This window comes from Micrasema longulum, unplaced genomic scaffold (genome assembly GCF_059751315.1).
Source record: "Micrasema longulum isolate JH-2025_06_02 unplaced genomic scaffold, ASM5975131v1 h1tg001172l, whole genome shotgun sequence".
Classification (NCBI taxonomy): Eukaryota; Metazoa; Arthropoda; class Insecta; order Trichoptera; family Brachycentridae; genus Micrasema; species Micrasema longulum.
This window is the reverse complement of record NW_028278359.1, coordinates 92859-115556: the sequence shown is the minus strand read 5'-3', so window position 1 is coordinate 115556 and position 22698 is coordinate 92859. Positions and strand designations below refer to the sequence as shown.

Genomic DNA, 22698 nt, shown 5'->3' with positions numbered 1-22698 from the left:
CTTATTAAGTCTATTTAACAATGTTTAATACATTTAATTATAATAAATACAAATACAATTAAAATAAAATACAACTGATGAAAATTGAAGCTAGGACAAAATAATCAATAATAATTAGTACCACTTGACAAGATCTGGTCTATCTTAGTGATTGTTTAAATGTAAAAAGACTTGCACTCAAAAGTCCAGATTTTGTCTTTAGTTTACAATGCGACAAAATCATGACATTGGTGCATGCAAGTATGATTATTGTCTGTAAAAAGTGAATGATAGAGAACGTTAATTTAGATAAGTTCTTGTAAATGCTTTTTTTTCTTTAAAATGTTGTTATATGTCCTCCGATTGGGCAAACTTAAAATAGTGTTGAACAAACATACTTTGTCATAGTCCTTAAAATGTAAAATGATTAGAATGACAGCTGTCAAACTCAAATCAAGAGTGATGGGAAATTACGATCACTGATCATGACCGATCAAATTGATTTTATCAGTTTGTTCATGCAAACATTAAACTCTGTTTCCGAAAATTGATAAAAAAAACGCAAAAACAAGCCTATTATAGTGTGTTGAATACAATTATTAACCAAAAATAAGAAATTTATACTTTTTTCGTGAGCATTATCAAACGAAGTTTTTTTTTATTCGATCTATTTACATTGATCAATTTGTCCCATCTCTAACGTTTTTGCAAAATGATGTAACATAGTAAGAACGTCGTTAATAATTAGTTTTATTTTAGTTTTTTTTAGTTAGAATGCTAATTTTTTATATATATGTTGATCTATATGTCAAGAATTGTATTAAAAAAATAAATTAACTCACCAAATACGAATGATTTTTCGTGTGTCAATATAAATTACTCCTTAGACGTTACTACAAAGTTATGTCGTCAGTTTTTCTGACAACTGTCATTCTAATCATTTTACATTTTAAAGACAATAGTGAGCAAAACTCTCCTTTAGAAAATCTTTTTCTTTGTTGAGATGTCTGTCAATGTATTACTGTTTTTTTATACATCTCGTATCGGAAGGAGAAAATTAGTTCATACCATTAGGCCTCGCTTTAATAAACTTGAAAATTCGAGATAGTTTGCCTAGAAAACTATTAATTTACTCCGAACAAGTTGATAAATGTAGTTAACCAACTTTTCTTGCGCCTTTAGTACCCCACTTCGTCCACTTTCCTTACATAATGCCTAAATTCTTTTATTTTCTGGAAAATTTCCATTTAAAAGAACTTTAAAACTCTCAAAGTATTTTTTTACAAAAGAACATCCTTAAAAAACATTCAATGACGCTTGAACGTATTTTTTTAGAATAAAAAACATCTTTCTAAATAGATTTTAGAAAATAAAAGCAGTTTCTTACGTTTTAACCACTAAATAATATTTATTTAAAGAGGTGCTTTACACAAGAATATATCATTGTCCCTTCGTGTTGCAAAAAAATATCAAGATACGCTGTATTTGGTATACAAATGCAGTGGCCTATGCACTAGAGGTGCAAATAAGGGTCCGATGATGATGATTTAAACACTATAAGTAAATGCTACTGAATTATAATAAATAAATTTAAAATATAGAAAATATAACGTTGTCCTCAACAATAAAAAAAAAAACAGAGATAGCGGATAACGATACACTTGCAATTATTCATGTTACAAAGAAATATACAAATTTCTTTCGTTTGTATTATTAAAAAGCAACTTATTACCAAAGATTCGACATACATTAAAAAAAAACTCATTAATCTATTCATTCAAAATTACACTCGTTTACCTATTTGTGAATTTATTTAGGCTTTTCAAACTGTGTCCGTGTTAAGCCATAATAATTGACAATAAAAAATACTTCATTTAATTATAATAACATGTGATGCATTTGAAATACAATCCAAAAAAACAAAGTATACAAATAATAGATAATAAAATGCCAAAACTTAAAAAAATAAAAGAAAATAAATATTATTTTTAAAAATAGGAATTTAGTTACATGTATTATCAAATACACAAAATAATAATATAAATAAAATTAATGGAAAATAATACAAAAACATAATTGAAATGATAAAAATTGAGATATGGTCTCAATGAACTAACTCTATAGTAAGAAATAGAGGTTATTAATAATATGTTGTTGTTATCAAAAACATTTTTCACTTTGTGATATGACATTTTACATTTATATGTTTATAAAGTATAAATCACTTTAATTTTGAGTTACGCGCCGACCGGTTTCGAGGTTTGAGACAATTAAGAACGATTAGAAATTAGTAAAGCAATTAATAAAAAACTTCAAATAATAAATAATTAATTAAATTTAACTTTAGTCCTCTTTTAAAAACAACCCTGTTATTTTTCATTTAATCTTCTTTCTCTGTATTTCATTCATTTTTCTGTCTCTTTCGTGAAAAAAAATTATAATATAAATAGCAACGCGTGTAATAATAAGTTAGTTTCATTTCTGATGATGAGAAAATTAAAGTGGTTTATACAAATTAAAAACATATAAGTGTACTCGTAATATATAGTATGTCAAATAACAGAAAGTACTAGTTTATAGAATACAAAAATGAAAAAACATCAAAATATCTCGATATAATGGGCAAATAAAAGTCTTAAAAGAAAGCAGATTGGTCAATTTTTACTAGTCTCTAACTTTAAAATGATTCACAACATCGTCCCTATCGATGTGCAGCAGCCAATTGGAAACATTTTTCAAAAACAAAATGGCCTTTGTAAAGTTCCTCGAAATCGAAGCTTTTTTCATGACACACAACGTTAATATATCTGTGCACACAACTAAATACTTATGCGTAGCATCACGTCTGTTCATGATAAAAGTCCGTCAACTACCCACGAATTTAGACGCCATTTTCTTTACCCTAGCAACGTGTCTATTTAATAATACGTCATTGCTAAATGCATGTTTCTTCTTTAAGGGTGTAAGCTGTGGTTAGCTAACGCCCGTTGTACCCATACACATACAACAAGATAGTATAATTTACAGGGTGGCCAGACACTCGAGGTAAAAAAATGTGGTGATAGAACGCACTTAAACCTGTAAAATAATGGTTAATTATGTTCAGTTAAATGTTTACCGTTTTCAATATTTACATTTATATCTATTATCAGGTACCTGGGCAGTATCATCACTGAGAATCTAGACCTCGACACAGAGATAAACTGCAAAATAGAAGCGGCCCGTACAGCAAGTGTTTGTAATATGCCATACTTCTGCTTGGCATAAAAGGGAAGATAAAGAGACGTAGAAGGGTCAGATGAAAACAGCTTTCCTGGCTTCGAAACATGCGAACATGTACCAGGATTAGAACTGCGGAGGAGCTGTTTTGCACTGTTAAGGATAAGAAAGCTTTCTCCCGAGTGGTCGTCAGCGTCGCATTGTGGAACCAAATTCAAAATTCACGAAAAAAAGTAGAATGTGTAAAGTTTTTTAAACCGCATTCTTAATATATTTAACTCACACACTGATAAATTGTGTATTAAAGTGTGTTTTTCAATCCAAAAATTGCTTTCATGGAGTGAAACAAAAAACACTGTGAAATCACACGTGGATCTGTTGCTTAAGTCGGTTACAATTGTGAGCGGAAGCGTGTATTCCCGTGTTTTATTTTAGCGATTATATTTTTTTAAAATAATTATGAAGCAACAGATATACTTTTAATAACTAAAATACGCATATTTATGATGAAATGTTCTAGTTAAATACAGAAAAACTTTTTCACAACTTTTTTGCGAAAAAAAATATTTGCGTTTATTTATTTATTTTATTTTTTTATTTTATTTATTTGGATAACCAACAGCTATAATTATATCATATTTATATAACAAAACAAATAACAAATAAGCCAATTACAGGTTTTCACAAGTAGCATCACAGTAAGTTAAAAAAGATTCTCGAACATAAAATGAATAGTAATTAAATGTAAATTTAAAAGAAAAGAAAAAAAATACTACGAGTTATTTTGAAAGCAAACGCCGCACGTTATTAAGATTATTTTCAAATAAATCTATGTTAAATGATTTATTTAGTACATTAAAATTATTAAAAGTTCGCCACAAATATGAATTTTGCCTATAATTAGATGAAACAAGAGGTATGTGAAGAAGAGGGTTATTTCTTAAAACTTTGGAAGGAACATTGATAGAAAGTTTGCAAAGTAGTTCAGGACAGTCAATTGAACCAGAGGCAATTTTAAGTAAATAAATTATATCCGCTATTTCACGACGTTTTTGCAGAGGCAGTAGGTGATGTTTTTTACATATATGAATATACTGGTCAGATTTAAACTCAAGTTTCAACCGGAAACACATGAACTTTACGATTTTTTTTTGAATATTTTCAATGCGTGATATCTGCACATTGTACATAGGATTCCATATTTGTGATGCATATTCTAAGTTGCTTCGCACTAATGTACAGTAAAGGATTTTAAGTGTCTTTGCCATAGTGAACGACGTAGAGCTACGCATACCAAAGCCAAGCGCACGCGATGACTTTTTTATGATGCTGTCAACATGGGCGTCAAAAAGAAATTTACTATCATGGAAGACACCTAGATCCTTTACACATAATGAGCGTTGGAGGTTTTGACCCTTAAGCACATAGTTAGTACGTAAAAATTTTACTTTGCGACTAAATGTAATAACTGAACACTTAGAAGGATTAAGGTCCAAGCAGTTGGAGTTGCAGTAATCCTCTAGACGGTCGAGATCTGACTGCAGATCAAAGACGTCAGCTGGTTTATAATACACTTCCGCCCCCTGCCCTAGCCATTTTGCAGAAATATTATTTCATATGTCTAGTAAAGAACCTGTTAAAGTTATATTCAAGTTCAATTGGCTTTTCAAGATTTTTTTTACGTAAACATGACGTTCTGATTGTTTTCATGGTCCTGGAGTCATAGAATTAGCTTTGAAACCAATTGGAGAACTTTCGAAAGAAACAAGAAAGGAGCTGGAAATAAAAACGTGAAACGTTTTGTATAAGTTTTGCGAGGAAATCCTCAAGGAAATTCATTTGAATTATTTATGTCTAGTATGTGTTTATGTCTAGTATGTGTTTGTGTGTAGACCGGTCTGAAGATGCCCATTAGAGGGTGAAAGCACTAATTGTTCAAAATAAATAAGTGTACCAAGTATTTTTAATATTAATAGCCTTTATGTAAATATAAGTTATTACATCATTATAATGAAATATGCTTCTTATATCCTCGAATCTCTTTTCATCTTTACACCAAGATTTACCAAAGAATGTCAAGTAGACGAAAGTGAACATTTTCGATACCTCTATATTTTCGCATTCAATAGAAGAAATAAAGCTGCCAAAGCTGCTCGCGATATTTGCGATGTATATGGAAAATAGGTTTTGAATTATTGATTAATTGGTATTGACATCATATAAATATTGTGCCCGTATTTTTCCAAATACAAGAGGACAAAAAACAAATTAAGCATATAAGTCAAATACACAAATATCGCGAACAGATTTGGCAGCTTTATTTCCTCGATTGAACGCGAACAAAAGAAGATGTAGAAACCCTCCCCCCCTTTCTAGTATTTTTACATTCTATTTTAAAGCCTTGTTATCTTAAACAATAATATATGTAACGTAAAAGCATATACTATACCTTATATAGCAGAAAATTTTCTTTCGAATTACGTACAAACCTTAACCATTTGGTTTTACTTTTGGTACTGAGTTTTTAGAAATTTAAATGTAATTCCTAAAAGGTATCTCATCCACTTGATCTCAATTTTTTGTGTGATAAAATATTATGTACGTAAATTATTGTTATAGGAAAAGAAAAATAAAAATAAATAATTATTTGTCCAGTAAAATATATTTTAGGTAATTGAAGTGTAGCCAAGGGAAAACATTAAAAGTAAATCTGAAACATCTTCAAAACGGTAAACATTTTACCGACTAACAATGTTTTGAGTTTGTCCAAATTTTTCTAGACAGAGACTAGATTCAAACCCCAGGGAGCTGTTAGTATTTACACAATACAACAGAGATAATTATTTTTTATAGAAAGGAATATAGAAGTCTAGGCATCCACAGCATTGAAAGCTTCCTGGGGGGTTGAATACAGTCCTTGTCTACAAAAATTTGGACAAACTCAAAATATTGTTGATAAATCCACCTGGTCTAAGAAGTACATAAATTGAGAAATATTTCCAGGCGTTGCCTAGTTTGTAGGGGAAATAGTTCAACAATATGAGTCTCACCCGCAACAATAAAGGTTTCAGCTCTTTTACTTCACAAACGTCAACGGATAAAAGAATCGAAGGAATACAGATGTCCAAATGTAGTCATAATGGTAAATATTACTCAGGGTGTAATGTGGCCACTTAAACCAGCCAATAACAGGTCATAAGCTTTGTGGATGCCTAGACTTCTGTATTTCCTTATATAAAAAGTTCTTGATCTCCGTTGAATTATGTTAATTTTACCAATAATAAACCCTTGTTATACAGGTCCTAGAATGTTCTATTACCACATTTTTTTACCCCCAGTTTCAAGCCATACTGTATAGTTTTATCGTAGATGAACACGTGGTTTTCTGAAAACGTGGAATTTAGAGCGTTCATATCCTAGAACGTCGAATCAGACATCTCACGGTTTCCTTTGGAGCTGCAAATCATTCTCGTGCCGTTGAAAAGCAAATCAAACAGTAAATTTCGTATTTGCTTCTCAATTCTGTATATCAACTAACAGAAATTCACATGAATTATTTGCTACCGATTCCCACCGTCTCACTGGCTGACACATTATTTTCAAGGATTAATGTTGTATTTGATATTTGCATAATTTGCATTTATTTTGCTAAGTAAATGTACGCAAAATCTCAGACGGCATTGTAAGGAGTATAAATTAGTAGCGAAATCATGTAAGTTTTTTTTATTTATTTATTAATATAAAAATACAAATAACAAAAAACATTATAACGTATCCCTAACTGTATGAGGCCAAGAGCCCTGTGTTGAGTTTGGAAAGCATGCATATTTTTACAGAATACTTTAAATAAAAATTATTGCATTAACATAAATTTTAATTAACATCTGGACAACACGCTTAGTAGTATATAAATCTATGCAATGTCTCGCAGTAGTCTCCTGCAATGGACTCTTTCCTAAGACAAATGTAAACTTGAGCACTTCTCCTTAAAATGGCTTTCATAATAACTTTTGAAATATAATCATCAGAAAACTTCAGCAATAATAAAAACATGCGTCTTAAAATTTCTCTTGGATCTAGTAAGACTGAAAGAGTTTATGTCACAAGATACTTAGGGTTAATTAAAGACTATCAACTCTCATGGAACAATCAATTTGACCATGTAAAATCAAAGGTTGCACCTATAACTGGAGTTTTGTATATACTTAGGGGCTTACTTCCTAAGCCTATTCTGCTTTCCATTTATTATGCCATGATTCATTAACATCTTGTTTATTTATCCTGTATATGGGGATTCGCTACAAAAATGCTAATTTCTGAGATTCAGGTTTTTCAAAATAGAAGTTTGAGGAACATTCTTGGTCTGCCTTGGGATACACTTGTAAAAGATATTTACAGTCAAACAAAAATACTTCATTTTAAAGTAATACCTATGCATGATATTACAAACATCATTTTAAACATTTTGAATTCCTCAGCTCATTCAAATTTAAATCAAAATTTTAATCGCAATATCCATAGCCACAATACGCGCAGCTCGAAAAACCTGCATATACCGAAATTTCACTCTACCAAGTTTGGTAAAACGTCCTTGGAGAATATCAAGAACACTGTATAATAAACTACCGACTAAAATTAAAGAAAATAAAGTGCGTAAATTGCAAAGCGTGGCTATCAAGGACTTCTACCTTAACCTTTTCTTGGAAGATCTGAGTGAAAATTATTTCTGAAGGTTTAATCTTCTTCTTCTTCTCGGTTAAGATCGTTTAATTTGGTATCTGCTAAAAGCTAACTCCAGAGACTTTGAGTTTCAGCTGTTCTTCCCTCTCCTTGGTGGTCTTCCGGGCAGACTGCAAACGGCTGGGATTTCGTGAGCATTGGTATTGGGGATTTTAGAGCTGTCGATTTATGGAATTATTGGAATTATTGACGTAATCTCTCCATAATCTATTTACTATGCAATGGGTATCGCAAATCCGTCTAACTTCTTGACTCTAGATTCTGCCTCTTTTTTGGTTTTTCTATTTAGTTTTTCTACTAGGTTTTTCGTATTTTTTATTTTCTCTCTATCTATCCTCGCCTCTGTTGTATACACCATGATTTGGTCTGACACACGTTTTGAATATCTGAATTATGTTTCCAATAATCATGTGTTCATTGTACTACACGACATTTCTTAGGCATCTAGATGTTTACTAACTCAGATGGATATGTTCTCATCACTATAACAGCATCATCTGCATGGCATGTGATGTTAATGACCCTAACTCACTTAGTAGATTCACTACTTTTTTTTTATTCTTAAAAGCGTTTTTTTATATATATTTATTCTGCTTGTGCAAGAAAAGGTTTTTGGCGTATATATTGTTGTGCTACATTTAGTAATAAAGGTGCTGAACTTGATTTGTTTCTTTGTTGTTCTCAATATGTGTTATTTTCTAAATGCTAATAATATTTGTCACGAATTGAGTTGTTGTAACTCCTGGGAATGTAATTTAACGTATTATACTTGTAAAATACTTTGTTTTATATGATTAATAAATAAAATAAATAATATTAATTTCTGAATATGTAGATAAAAAAAAAGTTTTCATAAATTAACTTTATCTCTAGAATAGTAAACCCACGTCAAATAATGATGGTAAAAATCATAATAATTGAAAAAAAAAAACTTGAAATGTTCATGAAGGACATTGAACACTCTTGGGGCGACAATAGAAAAATTTCTCTGACCGAAAGTCGTACGTGTTTTTGGTATTTTCGGACTTTTTTTTAGTCTTTCTATGGGGATCTCAGTTGCATCAACCAATACTACGTAATTCAAATTACAAGAAAACCTCGTACGAGCATTCTGCTGGGATCTCCTCTTGCAACCGCATAACCAGAAATGTGTCAATGACTCTATTAACCTGTCCGGGAGTATGGCCGTACATGGTCGTCCAAACAAAATTTTCATCAATGGAGTATGGGCGTACATGTACGTCCGATTATTTTCAGAAATATTATTTGGGCTTGTAAAACCGATGGTTGACAACCCATGAAATAAAACATCGACAATTTTGATATAAATCATATTTACTGGTATAATTTATTATTTTTATTCAAGAAAATATGTTGCTTATAGCATTGACAATGATATAAAATTATAAAAAGTAAAAAAAAAACATGAAAAAAAAACTCACTCCCCAGATACAGTTTTGTCGGCAGAAACTCACTCCCGGACAGGTTAAGAAAAGGTTTTTGTCTTATTTTCCGACAAAATATTATTTAACAGGCATTTTGAATTTAAAATTTATCCCTTTAACAGTGTTTTTTTATCAAATGTAAAAAGAAAACAACAAAATGAAATATGCATGTATTTGTAGATATATTTTGATTAAACAGTTTTCTACACTATTCTTTTTAATACAGAAATATTTGAGTTTTAAAAATTATATTTAATTCCAATATTTCAACATGAGGGGCATATGTTTATTTTATTATATGAAAATTTTGAATTGTTCAACTATATTATAAAAATCCCTCTCCCCCACTCTATTTTTTCATCCCTCAACCTTCATACGAGCTCTTTTTTTTTCATGTCTTGTTTTTCTCTTTTCTTGGGGTGTCCAGTGATGGAAAATTATTCTGTATAAAAAAAGAATTCAAACAATGTAAATGTATAAATAAATTTATTTACCATCCCTATTGTAATTTGTTTATCTTAATGACTCCCGAGGGGGTGAAATCCAGTCTACGAACATTTGGACAAACTCAAATATTGTAATGAAACCAACTGGTCCAAGAAGAAGTTTAAAAATTGGAAAATTGTTTTCAGGCGTTGCCTAGTATGTGAAATAATTCAGTCAGATGAATCTCTTCTCAACAATGAAGGTTTTAGCTCTTTAACTTCACTAAAATCAACAGATGGAAGAATTGAAGAAATATGGATGTTCAAACATAGGCAAAATGTAGAAGGTTACACAGTGTGTAAAGTGGCCACTTAAACCAGCCAATCATAGGTCATAAGCCCTGTAAATGCCCAGACTTCCATATTCCCTTATTTAAGGTATTCACCATCCCCGTTGTAATTTGTTAAATAAATAATATATTATTCTCTCATTATATTTGTGTAAAACTTTAACTGGACTATTTTTTATATTTTGTATTCTTATATAACAACTGTTGTTTTTCCTTAGTAAATTAAAATAAAAAATATATTATACAAAGAGTTGTAAATAACTCATTATTAGAAAAACGGAAATCATGTGGGGTCAAGTAAGGTTCGAACTACGGACCTCTGATCCGTGAGTCCGCAACACTGGCAAAGCGACCACAACCCGATTCAATTTATTAAACTACATGCTTTGGTTAAATTAAAAATTAAAACTATTGGCCCAAGTAGGTACGGTATGCATATGCAAGGCTTCAATCTGACTTCAGACCTTAAATCCCATTTATTATTATGTTTAAATGGGTAAAAAATATAACATTATAAGAAAACTATAATGTTTTATGTCAAAAGTATTATCTCACATTCAATACTTGAAGATGGGCTTATTAAAAGTCGGATTAATCGTAGTGCTTGTATGATAAGATATCGGTATGAATGTAACGGAAGCGAGGTCTGAATGCGAATACATGCTAGTGGCGTACTTTCCTCTCTGCCTACCCCCACGGGAAGCGGCGTAACGGATTGTTTTGTATTTTAATATATTTTCAGCATGGCAAATTTTTTGTAAAGTTTTTAAACAAGGAAATAATTTTGATAAAAATAAACCTTCTGTTTCAAAGATATCAAAGATTTTTTATTGACGGATACTTTTTAATAAGTAACTTTTTAAAGTTTGGTAAAAGAAACGCCAAATCTTTGATAATTAAGAAAATCATGAATAATAAACATTCTTATTTCATTCTTTCGTTGAGTGTAGAATTTAATTAAAAGTTAGTTAATTATTTTTCGAATTTGCTTTAATATATTAATGTTTTTTGTTTACAGGTAGCATAAATAGGAGACCGGGATGTAGAGGAAAAATTCAATTAAACCTTTTTTGGTAAGAAATAATAAATACAATTTTTCCTTAATTTTCGTTTAACTCAATTATTTTTTTCTCTTCCTGCTATTCGAATTACTTTTATAGAACTTCGTTTTGCGTTTGAATTTAATAATCCCTTGAGCTAATTTTTAAAAATTTAATAAAACAGTATTGATATTTACTTGTATATCAGCAGAGATGAAGAACATATTAGAGAAAATAATATAATAGTCTATGCATTTACAGAGCTTATGGTATATCTTTAGCAGGTTAGATTGCTCATATTACACATTGTGTAACATTTATTGTTCATGACATGTCATAAAAATGTTCCACATCTCTCATAATGTACATATGTCAATTTTAATACATAAATCTAAAGGGTGTGATATTCAGTCGTCTATAAACACATAGCACTATTCGTGAGGACAAGTGTCGGATTTTTGGCTTGGTGATGCGAAGAGCTCCTGGTGTGTGTTTATTACCTGTGTAATCAAAAAATAAATTAGGTTATTTAATGATAAAAAAAAACTAAGTAATTCAAATCGTTTTTTTACTGGAAAAACTTGCTTTATATTTTTTCGAACAAAATATCATGTTATTACTAATAATAATAATAATATACATATTTAAAAACATTAGAAACATTCTGAACAAAAGTACTTGAATAAATGTATACTTTATTCTAGCGCTATCAGTTATAAATTACGGAATAATAGGATGGGGAGGAACAAGTTAAACCATAAAACAGCCATTAATTGAAGCACAAAAAGCCTTACGGAGAGTAGCCAACAAAAGGCCCTACCAATACTCTAAAGATAGATTATTCAAATATACATAAAGACAATTTTAAGACACTTTAATCAAAAGCCTGACAGATATTATGACAGACAACACATTTAAGACACTAGGCAAAGACAAAACCAATATTTCTGCTACCAAAGAAAAAAAAACAAATTACGGACAAAGACACTATTATTTTTTAACCCCTGAGACATACAATTTTTTAAGTTTTTTCAAAAAAATTTTTTTTTATTTTTTTTTATGTACCTATGTTTGAATATATGTAGGTATGGATAAACGTAAGTATGGATATATCGGTAGACCAAATGAAAAACAATGTTTTCAAAACTCTAGTCCATAAATAGATTACGAAAAGGACTAGACAAGAAGCTATGGAATATGTTTCGTACATCAGAATATAATTTAAATTTCATGAAAATCTTTTCTCATTTTATTCATGTAGGTATGTTTAAAATCTTTTTTATTTATTTTTACATTTTTACACCCATAATACTTTGATCTGACTTGACAATGGATGAGAAAGTATGTACTATTATGTATAAATAAATATTCCACTAACACTCCGAAACGTGCCTGTGGGCCAATGGAGTGGCTACATCCATAAATAAAAAGCAAATGTTATTAAATGTACCTATTGCATAAACATTTTTTTTGTCAACTATGTTTTTGTATTATATATTGGATTAAATAAATAAATAAATAAATTATATTTAGTGAAGTCAAGATACCCGATAATCCAAGCTACGTACACTTAATTGAATTTTTTCACAATTTATTTCAATTTAAAATAAATTATTTATTGCATAATCCAAAAACTACTCATTGTGTAAAAAAAGTGTAAAATGTCTTCCTTGGCAGGCGCTCTTCTAGTGGGGAAAACATTCTTAATTTAATTATATAATGTATTCTTGTGAAGTATTGAATAAAGAAAAACGTTACTGATAATTTAATTTTTTGCTTGAAACTAAATAAAATATACTTCCACTCAATGTTTTCTAACAAAGTTTTCTTTGAAAAATTTCTTATTGTAGATTTTCTTTCGTTGCTTTTCTGATTATTGAAAAAACTTTATTGCTAACGGATTTTTCTTAACCGGCACATTTCCGCGATAAAGATTTTCTTAATAATAAACTTCCATTTTCAGAAATTAAGAGGACTTCTTGGCATCAGTTAGGCGATAATAATAATTATTCTTTACGTTTAATAAAATGAGACGGAAATTGTTTCGGTTGGGGGAAAATATCTTTTGATTTAATCTACGGTACCATTTTTTTCATCCAAGCGGTTAGATTGAATATAATAATTCCCTTTATAGCTCTTTGAATCCTGTTAAAGAGGATTCCGCTAGTTTATGTGATAAATAAAGGGGACGAAATAAAAACGTACAACTGTATTTTACCGGTATATTTTAATATGGAAATATTACCGTTTTGAACACTTTATTGCGCATCAATGCCTATTTTTGCCTAATAAGAAGAAGCAAACTTTAAAAAGTTGTGATGTTTACCAAAAACCCTTATACTTTGGAATAATAACTATTTTTATCATCACAATCTTAAATAAAAATCGAATTCCCAACAAATCCAAGAGCATGGCATTGATAAAGAAAAAGAGCAAAATAATAGTGTACTGTGTATACAAAATAATATGTGAGAAATGCAAAGATTTGATTAACATTATCTACAAAAACATATTTAAAACTGCTAGAAATGTAGCAAATAGACAGTAAAAAAACGGCTAAAATTGTTTTCACACTTTCAAGGAGTTCACCATTCAATAAAGAACCAATATTTAAAGGATAATATTAAGCAAAAATTCACTTAAAAACTTTTCACCGCCATGACGACGTATTATGTATAAGCACGGGACCGTAAATATCATAACGTTGTGAAATGCAATGGTTTTCTCTAACAATGGTAAACTTGAATGGATAATGAACTGTTTTACATAACCGACACCTTGTCTGCGTAATCTGTATATAAATACGTATATATATATATATATAGTTGGTTGGAAGAAATTGACATTTGGCAATACGCCCGCCAATGTACAAATAACATTATGTACAAAAAGTTAAATCAATAAATTATCGGAATTCCAAAGAAATTCGACTCATTTGTCCCTTGATGGTACTCGTATCTTTATGTAAAAATTTATTTATTTAATTCGTAGCACGTTTTAGAAACCGCTCCAATCTAAAAATCTACTTGGATCAGCAAAACGGGGTGCTCACCCTAAAAATAAATCTTGAAATATATTTGAAAATATGCAAAGTTTTATCTCACCCCTTGTATTTCGAAGTTATTATTTGCGACACTAACGCTTCCCCGCCACAGCCGCGAGGCACGACATTTGAATTTGGATTGTCTTACCCATTTAAAAATGCTTTACAATTTTTGTAGCAAGACCCGCCATAATCAAATTGAAAAATTTAGGGAGGGAAAGAACTCAATGCACCATGTGAGAACTATTTAACGCATTCAGTTGTAAGAATCATTTGTAAAAAAAAAGCAGTTAGTAATAGAGTTCTGGTGCCTACTTTTACAACAAGGATAAAAGTAGGCTAAATGTTGTTAAAATGTAGATTCTTGGGCAAATGGGATTGCCCTGAACTATTATCTCTCATCAAATTCTGAGTGCCTGGAAGAATGACTAGACAGGTGCCACCGTTTTGTAGCTACAATTCACGGACAGTGTATACTTGTAATGCCGTATTAAATAGACTTCATGAACTCGGCAATAGTTATTCCCACGTATCTGATATATTTAGTGTAGGGTATTGTTCCTATAGAACAAACCTTTTGAACTTTTTCAAAGATGGTGAATGGTTATTATATTTATTTTTTCATGCATTTCATAATGTATACAGTTTTTTGTTCACTTTTCCCAGCTGCTTAAAACAGTACTAATGATTTTCTTGTTTTACTGTAGATTGTTTTAATATTTAATCTTTCTCCTGAATATGCTGTATAATTTTTAGGTTATTTTTTTTAAATATAAATCTTGTATGATTTTTAGGTTTATTTTTTTTTATAAATCTTGGGTATAAGAAAATTTTAAAAATATTACATATCAAGCCATTAGTATTATAAATGTTTGTAAAAGGCAGATTTACCGTTTATGTTAGTAAAATAAAAATAAAATAAAATAAATGTGTTGTAAAACTTATGATTGGTGTACACAAATGTCGAGGTTCGTGCATTATGTAAGGCTAAGACAAGCGTTATCGACAAAATCAAGAAAGTTATGCTGCGTTGGATGTTTGAACGACGTAAAGGATTTACGATGCGAATGTGGATGGATGCAAAAAACGAGAAAAACCATGAAAGACATGTCATGACCAAATTCCACAAAAAAACTGGAAGATAAATATATCAAACGTAAAAATAATCAGCGTGGGTGCATGAAAAGATGTATTAATGTAGAAGAAGCGAGGTTTGTATGCAAAGACAGAGAGATGTGGCATTCTATTCTCTCTGCCTACCTCCTCCGAGAAACAGCGTGATATAATTTCAAAAATGCAAAACATATATATTTTCCCTATTTGACATAAAATTACAAAAATATCATAAGCTACTTAATTTACCATTTTTAGAATTCCAGTTTGTTCCCTCTACTATAACAACCGTATCATCAGCATATAATATTAATTTTTGATTAAAATTTTGATAGAATATGTCATTGACATATAGAATAAACAGAAAGGGACCTATCACAGTACTCTGAGGAATCTCGAAATTGCTAGTCTCCATTCGACTAAAGTCCTTTTTTTATTTTTAGCGATTCAAGTCGATGGAATAGATAAGTTGTTAACAATTCAATGGCATTTCTATCTATTACCACCCCTTTTAATTTTGATGGAAGTTTATTTTGTGATACACTATCAAGTGCTTTTTTAAAATCAATAAACACACCAATACACTTAATTGATGATTCCAATGAATTATCCGTAAAATCCAAATCGGTCGAGAATCAATTAATTACATTTTATAAATTCAGTTAATTTTTAAAACTATTTTTGCAATTATTTTAGCCATATTAGAAATTACTAAAATATGACGGTAGTTAGTTATTTCTTCTGAATCTCATGCTTTAAATATTGGAGTAATTATGGTTTTCTTATAATTAGAAGGGAATATACCGCTTTTGAAACATATATTTATTTTCTGTTTCAGTGGGCTAAAGTTAGTTTTGTAATGTGTTTTAAATTGTTAGTAGAAATTTTATCGAAACCTGGAGATGAACCTCATTTCATACTTTTGAATGTCTTCTATTTTACTCTTTGTAGTGCTTTGAAATATGTTAATATGAACCGAGTTCAGTATTAGTTTACAAATTTGTATCTGTTATATTTGATAAAATATCTTATGCAAGGTTTCTTCCAACGTTTGAAAAATATTTATTAAATAAATTTTTGCAACTTTTTGCGGGTTCGAATACAACTTAGAGTCTCCGTGTAAAATTGCATTAATTTCATTATTTTGCATGTTTTTTTATCCATTATTTCATTTATTATTTTCAGACAATTCTAGCTTTTGCTTATAATAGTTTTTTTTGTATATTTTATTATCCAAGATATTTTGTTTTTATGTTTTTTGAAATGTTTGCGCAATTTTTCTTAAAAAGATTTTTTGGGAATTAATTTATAAAGCGTTTCTTTGTGCCTTAGAGGTACTATTAGACCATGAGAATTCTAAATTTTGATAGGCTTACATAGATTTTTTTCATTTTATGTATACAATTAGAAGACGATTTATTATTGATTTTAGATAATGTTACTTCAAACATTTTGCAAGACTCATTAACATTATCACTTAGAAATACATTTGTCAAGTAGCTAATGCCGAATCAGAATCGACGATATTGTCGATTGTAGATTGGTTTCAGGTCACCACCGGAGTGAGTCAAGGTTGCGTTTTTGCTCCGTTCCTTTTTATAATCCTTGTAGACTTCATCCGAAGGAACTTAATTCTACTAGATCGAAAAATTTCCATCTCATCCTCCCAAAACTTCGTGATCTAGAATATGCCAATGATACGGTTATAATTGAGGATTCAGTCACGGGTCTTCAAGCCACTGCAGATAGCCTAAATCGGCACTCCGCATGCATGAGTTTTAAAATCAATATTGCGAAAACCCATGTACTGTGTAACACTTCATGCCTTGATGCCCAAAATCCCCCGACTCAAAACCAAGTCATCGAAAGAGTAGAGGGTTTCAAATACCTGGAAGTATATGTTACGGAAAACAGCAGGTTTCAAAAAGAACTGGGAGTGTGGGTAGGAATAGAAGGCGCCACATTCAACAGTGTGCGGACTGTCTGAAGATCGGGTATTTACTCAGGGAAAACCAAATGCAGTCTATATAATGCCTACATAAAACCTATTCTCCTCTACGGATGCGAATCGTGGCATCTCACTAGGGCCCAAAACAGAAAAATACTGAGTTTTGAGAAAAGGTGTCTCAGAAGAATCTTGGGTGTGCGGTGGTTTGACTTTGTGCGGAATAAAGTAATAATGCAACAATCTCCAGTGAAAACTGTCACCACGCGTTGGCGATAAAGTTGGATTAGCCACGTTCTGCAGATGCCTCCTAAGAGCCTTAACCTCGCTTGCCTACTTTACAAGGCATCAGGTTCTCGACGCCCTGGACGTCCACTGCTGACTGTTTATCTGCAGTTCATGTCAGAACTACAAGACGCAAACCTGGAAGTTAACAGAGATGCTGGAGGATCTTTGTGGACACCATATGCTCCATCTAGGGAGTGGACATGGAATGATGATGATAAATCTGTTCAGTTTTTGTCTGCTAATTTACTCGTATATCTTTCCAAATGTATATTTATTTTTGGATTGCAACCATTATTTTGTTTGGAAGTAGTAATGTTTGAGTTGCTGTATGTGTATTTAAATATGCACGAGTAATGATCGATAATTGTTGTGAAAATAACTGCCTCTACTATGTGATGTAAATCATCAATATTTGTAAATACGTGATCCAAGCATGAGGGCCGTAGGCCTTGTACATTTTGAGTAAATGAATTTATGCACGATAAATAACTTAGTTCTGCTAGCATATTGAGGTAATAATCTTGGTCATTTGATGGAAAGTCGTTTGCAATATTTAAGTTTATATCGTCGACAATATTTTTATATTTATTTCTGAAACCATTTAATATATTTTTTAATTCATTAGTTAATTACTGAATTTTTGATAAATGGGTACGGTAAATAGCAATAATGTTAAAATATTAGTTATTTCCTTCCGCTTCAATATTTAAAATGTTTTCATTATTATCATGATTCATTTCTTTTAATCTAATTACGTTAAAATTGGTTGACATAAATATTGACACTTCCATGTTTTTTTTTAGTTTGATAACTGCAGTATGGTAAGTGTATCCAGGTATATAATAATGTATTTAATTACGGAATGTGACTATGAAATTAGGTAACTAATTTTTTTATTTTATTTAAATTAAGAATTTGTTAAAATTGTGTTCAATACTTCATATATTTATATGGTATAATGTAGAACTATTTTCAGTCGTATGATATATTGAATTTGTATCACTTATTGAGTTATGTGTACGTCAATCATTATTTATTTTATTGTATTAACAATTGCACTACAATTATAATATAACAAATATAATAAACGTTAATTAACTTATAAATGAAATATATGTATTTTGTTATTATTAAAGCACACATAAGAATATGTTTAAGTGTGTCCTTTTTCAAGATTCAAAACTAAAAAATATAAACAAATATATGTATAGTAAATACATATATAATAAATTCACATACAATAAAAATATTCTTTGATAAATATTTTTTTTATTTTTTTTTATTATTATCTAGTTATTCTCAACTTTACTATGTTATATTTATCTTAAAAACATAAGATTTTCTCATGGTTATTGTTATCTTTTATTTAGAATTGTTATGTTTCTTTTTTGTTTTTTGTATAACGTGTTGACTAAATGTATTAATTTTAATTATTCTATTATTTTATACCATGTACTACATGATTATTGTGCACTGCTGTGATTATTTCTGTAAGTGATTATATTTTTGTAAAAGGTTCTTTGAACCGTTGATGTATAAATAAAAAAAAATATGCATGTATATATTTATATGAGTATATGTATATATTATATTCTGACATGTTTTTTTTTAAGGAACAAAAACTATGCACTATTGACTCGTCATCTATTCAATTTTTTGCTAATATATATATATTTTTTTTATTATCACAGTCCTTCTGGTGGTTGGCTGTGTGCTTCATGGAGTTTTTAATTTCGTTGAACTTGTTATTTTGCGTACAGCAGTTGTTGCAAATTGATGTTTTATCTAAATTTGTGCATCTTGCTTCTATATGATCTTCCAAACAGTGGCCGAACTTTCCGAACAATTGTATTGGTAAAATTTCATTCCTCTACACGATACACAAAAATGTAATTCTACCCATTCTTTATCCATGCTCGTATAAGTGATACGCGCCAGATGGCTCCCCAACATACCACTCCACAGCGCACGAAAACAATGTAATGCTACCTTTATCAGCATTTAACGATGCTTTTCTAAATTATTAGTTCCTGGGCTTGAGCCCAAGAATAATCATTATGTTTTAAAAAATACATGTTTTTTGCTATACCTACACATTTTTTTTTACTATCTTATACCAAATAAAAGAAATAATCAAACTCAAATCATACGTATGATTTAATTTCAAATCATACAATATTTAAATATTACAACAGAGATGTAGAACACCTAAGAGAAGGTAATATAGAAGTCTGGGCATCTACAGGGCTTATGACCCGTCAATGGCTGGTTTAAGTGGCCACTTTACACACTGTGTAACATTCACCATTCTGCCTGAACTTTGAAACATCCACATTTCCTCAACTCTTCCATCTGTTGACTTTTGTGAAGTAATAGAGCTGAAGCTTTTATCACGTGGGTGAGTTTCATCTGGCTGAACCAAATCACCTACTAGGCAACGCCAGAAAACAATTTTCCTATTTTTATACTTCTTCTTTTATCAGGTAGTTAATTCAACAATGTTTGAGTACGTCCAAATGTCCGCAGACTGGCTGGATTTCCTCCCTAGTGAGTTATTCAGATTAAAATTTATTTCAACAGAGAGGGAAAACATTTTTCAGAAGGGAATATGTCACTGTTCATAATTCTTGTCGTGTTCCTCGTCGATTTAAGATACAAAGCGTCAGTTACTTCTTGGTGATTGTCAACAAACAACACATTTTAAATTTGAAAAAAAAATAACCTTTTGAGAATAAACAAAGGCTTGTAGACATGTTGGATTTCCTTCCTACAAACATATTACAACAGAGATAAAGAGCATTTCAGAGAAGGTAATATAGAAGTCTAGGCATCTACAGGGCTCATGACCTGACATTGGCTGGTTTACATATCCACTTTACACAATGTGTAACATTCACCATTCCGCCCATATTCGAACATCTATATTCCTTCAATTCTTTCATCTGTTGATGTTTGTCAAGTTAAAGTGTGTTAATAAAAACAGCTCCCTAGGGAGTTGAATCCAGTCCTTGTCTCCAAAAATTTGGACAAGCTCCAAATATTGTTCATACAATATTATGTGGTTACAAATATAATCCAATATACAAAATAATGAAAATATTCAAATTGATAAAACAAAAACGGAATAGTAATAATATTTAAAATACATTTTATATCGTGTAAGTTAATGTAATTTATAACATTATTGGTAATACTCTTTCTACGATTGGAGTTCCGATACAGTTCTCTGTACATCATTAAGTGTGAATTAGAAAGTAATTATATCTTTTTCGATTAAATAAAGACTTGTCAGTCGCATAATATTAATAATACATCAAGTAATAAAAGGTGCAAAGTTTGTTTTTACCCCATTTCAAATTGCTACTTATAATCTTATGTAAGCAGGTTTACACAAAGTGTGAAGTTTGTATATACATGCGAGTACATGTTTAAGAACACTTTAATCTCGGACACTCGGGGTGCTGTGTTTTCACTTAATTAAACTATAGACCTTAGCCACCCCTTCACATCGCTAGGGAAGGTACTATGGAGAACAAGAGTAAACAGATTATAACGTGAAAAAGTCGTTAAGATTAGAATTATTACATCTTAAATGTATGCACCAGTATGTTAAGGGACACAATTTTAGTAAGCTAACATTTAAGATAAAACAACCTTAAAAAAATTGATATCTCAAAGTTAAGAAGCTTTTAACTCCATAATCTAATAAAGTGAATTTTCAAAACACATAGTATTTATTATTAAAAATGTTCTGAGTTTAGTAGACTGTGACTCTAGAGTATGTGAGTAGACTGCATTTCACTCCAGGGAGTAATTGATATAAACATTTACATATACAACAGAGACAGAGAACATTTTCGGGAAGGGAACATAGGAGTCTAGGCATTCACATGGTTCATAACCTGTCATTGGTTGGTTTAAGTGACCGTTTTACGCACTGTGTTACATTCACTATTTCGCCCGTGCTTGAACATCTTTATTTCTTGGATTCATCCATCTGTTGAAGTTTTTTTTGTACCGCAACAGGCCAGGAGGTCAAAATACAGAGTGAATTACAGCACTGAACACATGGGCTTGAGAAAAATTACGTTATTATTTGTGTTCTCGACGGGAATCGAACCAGGAACCTTTTGCGCGTGAGTCAAACGTCGGGACCATTACACCACAGAGGCCTCCAGTTTTGAAACTAAAGAGCAGATATACTTTATTAATTCGGGTAAGATTCATCCGACTGAGTTATTTTACAAAGATATATAGGTATTAAGTAATGCCTGAATATATTTGTAAAAATATTTGATTAAATGACTTTTGATCTGGACTCAGATAGGGAAATTAAATTCAGACTAAAAATAGCGCGATTAGATTTTATGGCTTGAAATCATTCTTCTGCAGTAATAGTCTTAATTTAAAAATGAGACAGAGGATGGTCGATACATGTACTCTTAAGGTGAGCTCCATGAACCTATTTGAAGCTTTTGAGGAAATGTGGCTTCACCGAAGAATGCTGAGAATCCCGTGAGGAAATTTGCATATCTATGATACAGCATACGCGGAAGCAAATATGCGCTTCTCCAACTAATTATGATCGAAAAGATCGAGGGCATGCGTGGAGTTCGAAGGCGATACATGTCCTGTGCCTCGATTATGAACGCTATCTTCATATGTATATATCGAGATGGTATACTTAACTTCTGTACTATCTGTATCTTACCTCGGTATGTTCTACCTGCTTGTCATATCGACAACAAATGATCGAAACAAGCCGATGGAATGACCGCAAACAATTAGTCCGCGTTCCTTACGTCATTAACATTTAAGAAAGTTCACATTTATATTTTAAATAGGCTTTTGAAATAAAAAGTGCTTACTTCAAAGCGATTATAAACTCCAATAAATCCCAATTCAAGCAAAAAATGCTCGCTTGAACATGAATTTTGCATGATTTTTGAAAATGTACGCTTGACGATCGTCTGTTTGTATCTACCAATCGACTACAAAGCATACATACACTCGGAAAGATAGTAAAACAGATGGAAAAAAACATAATAACTAAATTATGTTTTTAGAGTGGTAACTTTCTGAGGCATATAATCTGTGTCTGACGCCTAGAT

General features: G+C 30.7%; 1 long non-coding RNA gene across 1 annotated transcript in view; it reads left to right on the top strand.

The window, feature by feature from the left end:
• The first annotated feature begins 11174 nt into the window (after nt 1–11174).
• Nucleotides 11175–22698, top strand: part of LOC148276632 (uncharacterized) — a 58797-nt gene continuing 47273 nt past the window's right edge. The window contains exon 1 of the long non-coding RNA XR_015823689.1: nt 11175–11231. This is a non-coding gene — a long non-coding RNA (uncharacterized LOC148276632). The remainder of the gene's footprint in view (nt 11232–22698) is intronic.